The sequence below is a fragment of the Delphinus delphis genome, chromosome 1 (assembly GCF_949987515.2).
Source record: "Delphinus delphis chromosome 1, mDelDel1.2, whole genome shotgun sequence".
Lineage (NCBI taxonomy): Eukaryota > Metazoa > Chordata > Mammalia > Artiodactyla > Delphinidae > Delphinus > Delphinus delphis.
This window is the reverse complement of record NC_082683.1, coordinates 116,354,351-116,363,611: the sequence shown is the minus strand read 5'-3', so window position 1 is coordinate 116,363,611 and position 9,261 is coordinate 116,354,351.

Below are 9,261 nucleotides of genomic sequence, written 5' to 3'. Positions count from 1 at the left end.
TCAATTAGTAATTATCTAATAATTGTCAGAAAGAATGCTCAGTGTCAACTTCTCTAAAATGATATTGGGAAGGGAAATCCTTGGCGGCCCAGTGGTTAGGAGTCTGTACTTCCACTGCAGCGGGCCTGGGATCGATCCTTGGTCAGGGAACTAAGATCCCTGCAAGCCGTGTGGTGCAGCCAAAAATAAATTTTTTTTTAATAAAATAAAATGATGTTGGTGGTTGGGGAGAATATTCCCCCAAAGTTTAGGTGTCTTATACTTTCTTTCAGTAGGAGATGCAATGAGGAAGTCTTGCAGGCAGAAATTTACTTAAAGAGGATTACTGCATTTGCACCAATTCATAAATGAATAATTTAATCCCTGAAGTTTAACATCATTGAGTACAGTCAAGATGATATTTACCTACAAAACCACGAGAGTAATTGGTACTAAGATGCTCCCTACACTCATAGAACAATGTCAGTGTTTCCACTGATTGACTGATTTTTTTAATAATATAGCGTCTGTTTAGTTCACCTCTCATAGTAGTAAAATCAAGCAAGTTAGCTCAATAGATAAGGATCCTTTGGGATCAGGATGGATGGATGGCTGTGGATATGTTGACAGCAAAAATGTCTATGGCTGAAGGTTCATAGATTAAAGAGCAAATTAGAAATTGTGTTGAGGAGAGAGTATCATGTGTCAAAATCAGAGAATTCTTCCAAATAGATCATCAAAAGGACTTGAGAGTTTGAGAGCTGAATTACAGATAAATGGGAGAGAGTTCTAGGTGAATACCAAAGGCAATACCAATTACTGTTTGCTAATTAGAGATTGTCATTCCATATTAACTAGGGACATGGAATAGATAGGCATCACCAGATAAAGGGCTTGGAGAAGAAGAAACAGTTTCCCGGTAAACATGACAAGACAAATTTGTTGTTAAATATACCTCTATTGCAGTGCTATTCAGTAGAAATGTAATGTGAGCCACATATATAAATTCAAATTGTCTAGAAGCCACATTTAAAAAAGTAAAAAGTGAAAAATCATCCCATCCTTGATGGAGATGATCCCGCTAGCATTTATGAAATAACAAATATATAAATTTTACATTAATTTTTTATACATCCAGATACAATAACCATAACATATGGAAAAATAGGTAATATAATATCTATTATAAGATAATGAGATAATGTCAATACATACCTGATATACATGCTCTACTTCCCTTGCCCTGCTTGCAGCTGGCAGAGGCAGCCCTAGGTCTTTCAGGTTGACAAAATCCTTTCCTAATTTCTCCCCCAGCCCTCTCAGTTCAGGCTAGGTTCCATCATTGCCCAAGGAGGAGCGAGTTCAGTGAGCGACCAGTGACTAATTAGACTGTCTTTAGAAATTAACTGAGGGTCAGAGACCTTAGTTAGATGATGGCAGGTACTTAATTGTAAGATCATATAGAGTCAGACCATGCTAGGTCATGTTAAAGTAAAGCAAGCCATCTAAGAGAAGGAGACAGGATAGAAGGGAGATAGAAGGGAGGAAGGAAAGGGGAGACAGTGAGAAAGCAAGAGAATCGGAATTGATTAATTTTGAAATTGGAGAGAAGTAGAGAGAAAAGCAGATGAGAGTGGTCATGTCTTCAAATTCTGGCTTCCCAAAAACACTTCCAGTTTTGCTTTCAGTTAGCTTACATCATACTTTGTTCTCTGTCTTTGAGTGTCTTTTTTATTTAATCTAGTATGCGTGGGTTTTGTTTTCTTTAAATCAACATTTTTTTCTAGTTGAGGACACAGTCTAATGACACACCTTAGAGAGAATCAGCTTCTCAAGCTAGTAGTTTCATCAGAGGGGACATAGACCCAGAGTGCTGGGAACTCAAGGCAATTAGGGAGGGAGCCAGTGAGAAGGGAGAAGGGGGCTCAGGGAAGGGTTGGAAGGATGGAAATAAAAAGCTTTTAACTTACAGTTGTACTGAGGGCTCACCTCATTCCTTTGGATATGTGCCTAAACAAAATAGGATTAGAAAAGTTATTTTCTTCTTTAAACCAAAAACAAAACAAAAAATTCAGAGAAAAAGTCAAATAAATGATTTACTCTCCCAGATTTTTGTGCTACTGTCCACCTCCACTGTAATTCTTGACTGTGATGTTCTCCTCACATTTCTCATGTTGCAACAGTTTGTAACAGGGATGAGCCAAATCTGACTATATGTGCACTTTAACCTTTGCTTCCTTTGCTTCCTGTTGCTTTTGTGCACTTTAACCTTTGCTTCCTTTGCTTCCTGTTGCTTTTGTTCACTAAAAGGATACTGTCAGTACATAATGGCCTGCCTTGGGGAACCCTGCCCCGCTGCCTGAGCCCATCTGCCTGAACATTAAACCAAAGTGCCTTTGTTCAGGGAAACATCTGGACCCTGTCCACCTGTGATGGCTGCAAGAAAGAAGAAATGAACACATCCCCTCCCATATGCTAGCCATTCTAGGGGATATTTGCAAAACTTATGGCCTTTTTATTTACTTCCTCATCTCCTCCCCCTCTCTGTGCTATAAAAGAAACTGGCATCCAAACCCTGATAAGATGGTTATTTTGAGCCTTTAGTCTGCCATCTTCCTGGTCTGCTGGCTTTCCGAATAAAGTCGTATTCCTTGCCTCAACACCTTGTCTCTGATTTATTGGCCTGTGCTGCAGCGAGCAGTGAGCTTGGACTTGGTAACAATTACACCGTCCAGAGTTAAGAGTGCAGGAAAAAGTGTCCCTTCCATCACAGGTATGTGGAGCCAGACTCCATTCTCATTGCCTTAACCGTGCAAGGTTTCCCCTGTGGGCCCCTACCACCTTAGACACCGTATTACACGATAAAGGAATATGTTTACTTTCGTCTTAAATGGGATTGCATAATTTTTCAGAAACCCATACATTAGTTCCATAGGGTATTTGAAGAGGGAAGAGAGAGGGCCTTCTTCAAGAAGGAGTATTTAAAAAAAAGTAAAAAGGAACAGGCAAAATTAATATTTTATTTAACCTAGTGTATTCGTTTTTTAGGGCTGCCATAAAAAAAGTACCACAAACTGAGTAATTTAAACAACAGAAATTTATTATTTCCATTTCAGAGGCTAGGAGTCAGATCAAAGTGTCAAGTAGGGCCACGCCCCCTCTGAAGGCCCTAGGGAAAGATCTGTTCTAGGCCTCTTTCCTAGGTTCTAATAGTTCCTTGGCTTGTGGCTGCATAACTCCAAACTTCACCTGTGTTCTCCCTCTGTGTGTGTGTGTGTTTGTATCTGACTTTCCCTTTTTAATATGGATGCTAGGACCTACCCGGCGGTCCAGTGGTCAAGACTCTGCACTTCCAATGCAGGGGGCTGGGTTGGACCCCTAGTTGGGGAACTAAGATCCCATATGCCGTGTGGTGCAGCCAAAAAAAAAAAAGATATTAGGCCTATTGCATTAGGGGTCCACTCTACCTCATCTTAACTAATTACATAGGAAATAGATATCCTAGTTCCAAATAAATTCACATTCTGAAGTACTGGGAGTTAGGACCTCTCCATATGAATTTGTGGGGGGGGACACAAGTCAATACATAAATGCAATACATCCAATATAGTATCATTTCAGTATATAATCACTACAAAATGTTAATGAGATATTTTATATTCTTGTCTTCACATTAAGTCTTTGAAATCCAGTGTGTATTACACTTACAGGATTTCTCAATTTAGATAAGCCTCTTTTCAAGAGCTCAGTAGCCACATGTGAATAGCGGCTCCACACTGGACAATGCAGATATAAGACATTTTCATCATCACAGAAATATTATTGGACAGTTATGTCCTATAAAATGAAAACTCATCAATGGTGACAGAAAGCAAATTAACTGTTGCCTGGGGAGGGATGTGATTAAAAAGGGGAAGGAGAAAATTTGGGGGGTGATAATATGTTCATTATCTTGATCATAGTGATGGATCTGTATGGCAAAACTTATACTGTACACTTTAAATGTGTACATTTTACTGTATATCAATTATACGCCAATAAAGCTCAATTACACATCAATTATAAGAGTTAATTATAAAAATTTAAATAATACAATAGGACAAAGGATATAAGATCTACTCACCACATTATCATATTATACCTACTCACCATAATATTATGTTATGAATTTCAAGAATTTATATGAAAAAATGTATATGTATATATAAGATTTACCATTATATGATTACACTATGGTATAATTTACTTTTTTAACATACTATTTGTATTTGTTACCTATGGCTGCATAACATATTACTAAAACTTAGCAAGTTGAAACAACATTTATTATGTCACAGTTTCTAGGGTCAGGAATCCAGGAGCAACTTAGCTGCATAGTTCTGCCTCAAGGTCCTCATGAAGTTGTCATCAAGCTGTTGGCTGGGTCTGCAGTCATGTGAAGCTTCAGCTGGACTGGAGGATCCAGTTCTGAGCTCATTCAGGTGGCTGCTTACCTGCTTAGCCTTGCTTCCTCACCACGTAGGTCTCTCCATAGGCTGCCCGTGTATCCTCGCAAAATGTCAACTGGCTTCTCCCAAAGAAGGTTATGAGAGAGAGAGAGAGAGAGAGAGAGAGAGATCACCCAAGATGAAAGCCATAGTCTTTTCTAACCTAATGTTGGAAGTGACATACCTTCATTTTGGCTATATTCTGTTGACATAGACATACCCTGACATAGTGTGGGAGGCGACTGCAGAAGGTTTGGAAGCCAGGAGGTGATGATCATTAAAAGCTGTCTTGGAGAGAGAGGCATGGACATATATACACTACCAAACGTAAGGTAGATAGCTAGTGGGAAGCAGCCGCATAGCATAAGAATATCAGCTCGGTGCTTTGTGACCACCTGGAGGGGTGGGATAGGGAGGGTTGGAGGGAGGGAGACACAAGAGGGGAAGAGATATGGGAACATATGTATATGTATAACTGATTCACTTTGTTATAAAGCAGAAACTAACACACCATTGTAAAGCAATTATACCCCAATAAAGATGTTAAAAAAAAAAAAAGCTGTCTTGGAAGCTGACTACCACAAAAGTATAATTGACATATATACTTATCTACTCACTCTTTCAAACAGCTACATTGTGTTATGTATTTCATAAACAGGCTCTTAACTATGAACACGTGAGGTATTTTCTAGTTTCTATAATAAAGCAAGGAACATACAACCTTGTCCACTAGTGCAAATATTTGGGTAAGATAAGTTCCTATAGTGGAATTGTTTGATAAAAAAAATAAACATTTAAAATTTAGATAGATCCAAATTTTTCTCTAAAAACTTTGTAGAATAATTTTACTTCCAACAAAGTGCATAATACTGATCAGACCCTCAGGAACACTGCAATGCCAAATATTGAAAATATTGATAATATCTGATAAGTCTAAAAATATCACAAACTAGAAGTTTGGATAAATAGACAAATATGTGATAAAGTAGAATGTTAATTGGAAAACTTAGATGGTAGGTATGCAAATTGCATTCGTTTCCCAGGGCTGCCGTAACAAACTACCATACCAAGTGGCTTAAAACAACAGGAATTTATGCTCTCACAGCCCTGGAGCCTAGAAGTCTGAAATCAAGGTGTCAGCAGGGTCATGCTCCCTCTGAAGTTTCTAGGGAAGAATCCTTCCTTGCCTCCTTCTGGCTTTTGGTGACTCCCAGAATTCCTTTGCTTGTGGCAATGTAACTCTAATCTCTGCTTTCATCTCCATCTTATACAGCCTTCTCTCTGTGTGTCTCTATGTGTCCTCTCCTCTTTTTATAAGGACACCTCTCCTCTTTTTATAAGGACGCCAGTTACTAAATCCAGAATCATATTATCTCAAGAACCTTTACTAATTACATCTACAAAGACCCTATACCAAATAAGCTCACATTCTGAGGTTCCAAGTGGGTATTAATTAAAGGGGGGTATTATTCAAGCCACGACACAAGTGTTTATGGTAAAATTCTTTCACTTTTGCTATTTCTATGAAGTGTTCATATGAAATGGGAAAAGATATTTAAAATATCACAAGCTTTTTTAAATCAACATTTCATAGATTTTTAGTGAGACTGAACATGTTCACATAGGGATTGTCTATTTGAAATTCTTCTATGAATATGTAATCTCAGAACCAGCCAAAAACTAGCCCTGTCCTGTTTGCAACAAGATACTAAGTTGGTTTTCAGAGACAAACAAACTGCAAGTCATGCATCCAAGGCATGAGCAAAGAAGAAAACTTTGACCTCAAACAACACCTGGAACAAAAGGTTATCTCCCCCCTCCCCCACCATGGAACCAAAGGAGGTGGACATGAAGGTAACCTGAATGCCGGAACTCTTCCAGAGAAAAGGGTCCCTTGTCCAGGAAAATCCAGTGCTGAAGACCAATTTACTATATCTTCAAATTCCTCCATTTCAAATTCCTCCATTCAAAACTTGTGCCATCAGCATATACCAACTAACCTTCCCCTAATTCATAAAAGTTGGCTGAATCTCAACTATTTACAATAGCCAAGACATGAAAGCACCTAAGTGTCCGTTGACAGATGAATGGATACAGAATGTAGTATATATACACAATGGAATATCACTCAGCCATAAAAAAGAATAAAATAATGCCATTTGTGGCAACAGGGATGGACCTAAAGATTATCATATTAAGGGAAGTAACTCAGAAGAAAAAGACAAATACCATACGATATCACATATACGCGTAATCTAAAACGTGTGTAATCTAAAATGAACTTACAAGACAGAAACAGACTGACAGACATACAAAACAAACTTACGGTTACCAAAGGGGAAAGGCGGGGAGGGATAAATTGAGAGTTTGAGATTGATACCAAGCAGGGCCCTGTGGGGCTCCTGGGCACAAAGCCTTTCTGTGTCCCCCATGTCTTTGATTACAGGAAATAGCCTTCATTCAGCCTCCAGGACCTTCCCTAAGTTCCAACTGGCAGATTCAAGCATCGTTAATTAGGAAAGGGAGGGGATGCAAGACCAGGGAGAAACAAACTGTCAAGAGAAACAATATTGCAGCCTTGGGGCAAGGTTCTGCTTGCCCATCAACTAACACATACAACAATATCTTTGAGCTACTTTGCAGATACTGAAACCTCCACCAGATGGGAGAAATTAACGATGGTATGCTGCCCACAAGCATGTAGACCCTGGACCAGTTGAAGGTTGATGATGCTAACTTCTACTTACCTTACCACCAAGCCATCAGAAGAATCTCCACAAACTGATAATACCCTATTTGAACATTACTGTAAAACTTCTCACTATCCTCTCCAAGTGGGTACACATAGCTTTTTTTTTTTTTTTTTTTTTTTGCAGTACACGGGCCTCTCACTGTTGTGGCCTCTCCCGTAGTGGAGCACAGGCTCCGGATGCGCAGGCTCAGCGGCCATGGCTCACGGGCCCAGCTGCTCCGCGGCATGTGGGATCTTCCCGGAGCGGGGCACGAACCCGCGTCCCCTGCATCGGCAGGTGGACTCTCAACCACTGCGCCACCAGGGAAGCCCCCACATAGCTTTTTGACGAAGGAGCCCGCTGTGTCCCCCTTTGCCTGGCAAAGTAATAAACCTATCTTTTTCTACTTCACCCAAAACTCTGTCTCCGAGATTTGACTCGGCACTGGTGTACAGAGAAGCTGTACTTTCGGCATCAAGATCAGCATGTACGCACTACTGTCTATAAAAAGGGTAAACAACAAGGACCTGCTGTATAGCATAGGGAACTAGTTTCATTATTTTGTAATGAACTATAATGGAAAAGAATCTGAAAAAGAATACATATCTATTCTTTTAATTATATATTCAATTATATTTCAATTAAAAAGTCAACTCTACTTCAATAAAAAAATGTTTTCTAAAGGTTTGGCTTAATTGCAAAATGAGGAGACAGATTAAAGTTATCTCCTTGCCATGAACCTCCCAGTAAAGATTTTCCTTTTATAAAAAGCCGGTGATCTACTGGTTAGGATTCTGGGCTTTCACTTCCTTGGCCAGGGTTCAACCCATGGTGGGACACTGAAATCACACAAACCCTGCAGTGTGGCCAAAAAATAAGTAAATAAATGAAATAAAAATAAAAAGCCAGTGATATAATAGTGGCTTCATGCTAGATGGGCAACAGGCCTTTTGTTAAGTACAAAGATTGTCACAATTCTGAAAATGGACATATCAGATTTGTCATTTCATCGCATATAATTTAGAAAAAGAAAAATAGGAAGAAAAAATATATATATGTATATATGTTAAATGAATGGCACTAATTCAGAAGTGTTAGGACAATAAACTAAGCGAGAAAGTCCCAAGAATGTGCTAAAATGTGGAACCCAGTAACTGAATACCAGCTACCTAAAAAACACGACCATGATGTGTAGATGCCTCTCAACTGCCTACCAATTTCCTGCCCGAAGCAGTGGCAATCGACGACCATCACAAACTAAATCATTACCACCTCCAGTACCACTAGACTGGGAACCACCAGGACCACAGGACCACCACATCTTGTAGATCTTGTTGTTGTGGTAGATCACTCTCCCGAACCTTCTGCAGTCGCCTCCAGCGCTGAGGGTGCCAGGACTCAACACAAACACCACCACCCTCACCGCTAAGCCCCACCTCACCACACCCCTGCCCACCACCACCCCCTTTACAACAAACAGCAGCATCAGCGCCCACACAACACCAGAACCAGAGGCCACCACCAGCAGCACCAGCGCCAAGACCACAGCACCAGCTGCACCAGCACCTCACGAGGAAAGAAGGGGTGGGTGGTCAGAGGGGAGGGGCGTCACGGGAGAAACAGTGGTGCTGGAGAGTCCAAACACAGGCGGGGGCGTTTGCGCGTGGCCACAGCCTCGGCGGGGAGAGGCGCCGCCTCGGCCACTGGTGTTGGGGGCTGAGGCAAGCGTCCGAAAAGGGAGACACGGGACGTCGAAGGCCTTGAGTGGGCGCTCGCAAAAATGCAGCTAGCAGCTCTGTCCAGGGAGAGGGAGAAGGTTGCCTGCCACGGCTTGGAGTGGAGATGCTGGGAGTGCGTTAGGTGTTGTCGGGTCCACAAGGCCGCAGAGCTACCGTGGGCTAAAAAGGGGATGGGGACGGTGGTAGGCTGAGAGAAAGAAGACAAAAGCTAAACTGGAAGGCACTAAAAGACTCCGGTAAGGCCAGAGGAATTTGTTAGGAAAAGGATTCGAACCGACGCTTAAAGGAGAGACTGCGACTTGAACGCAGCGACTTACACCGCTC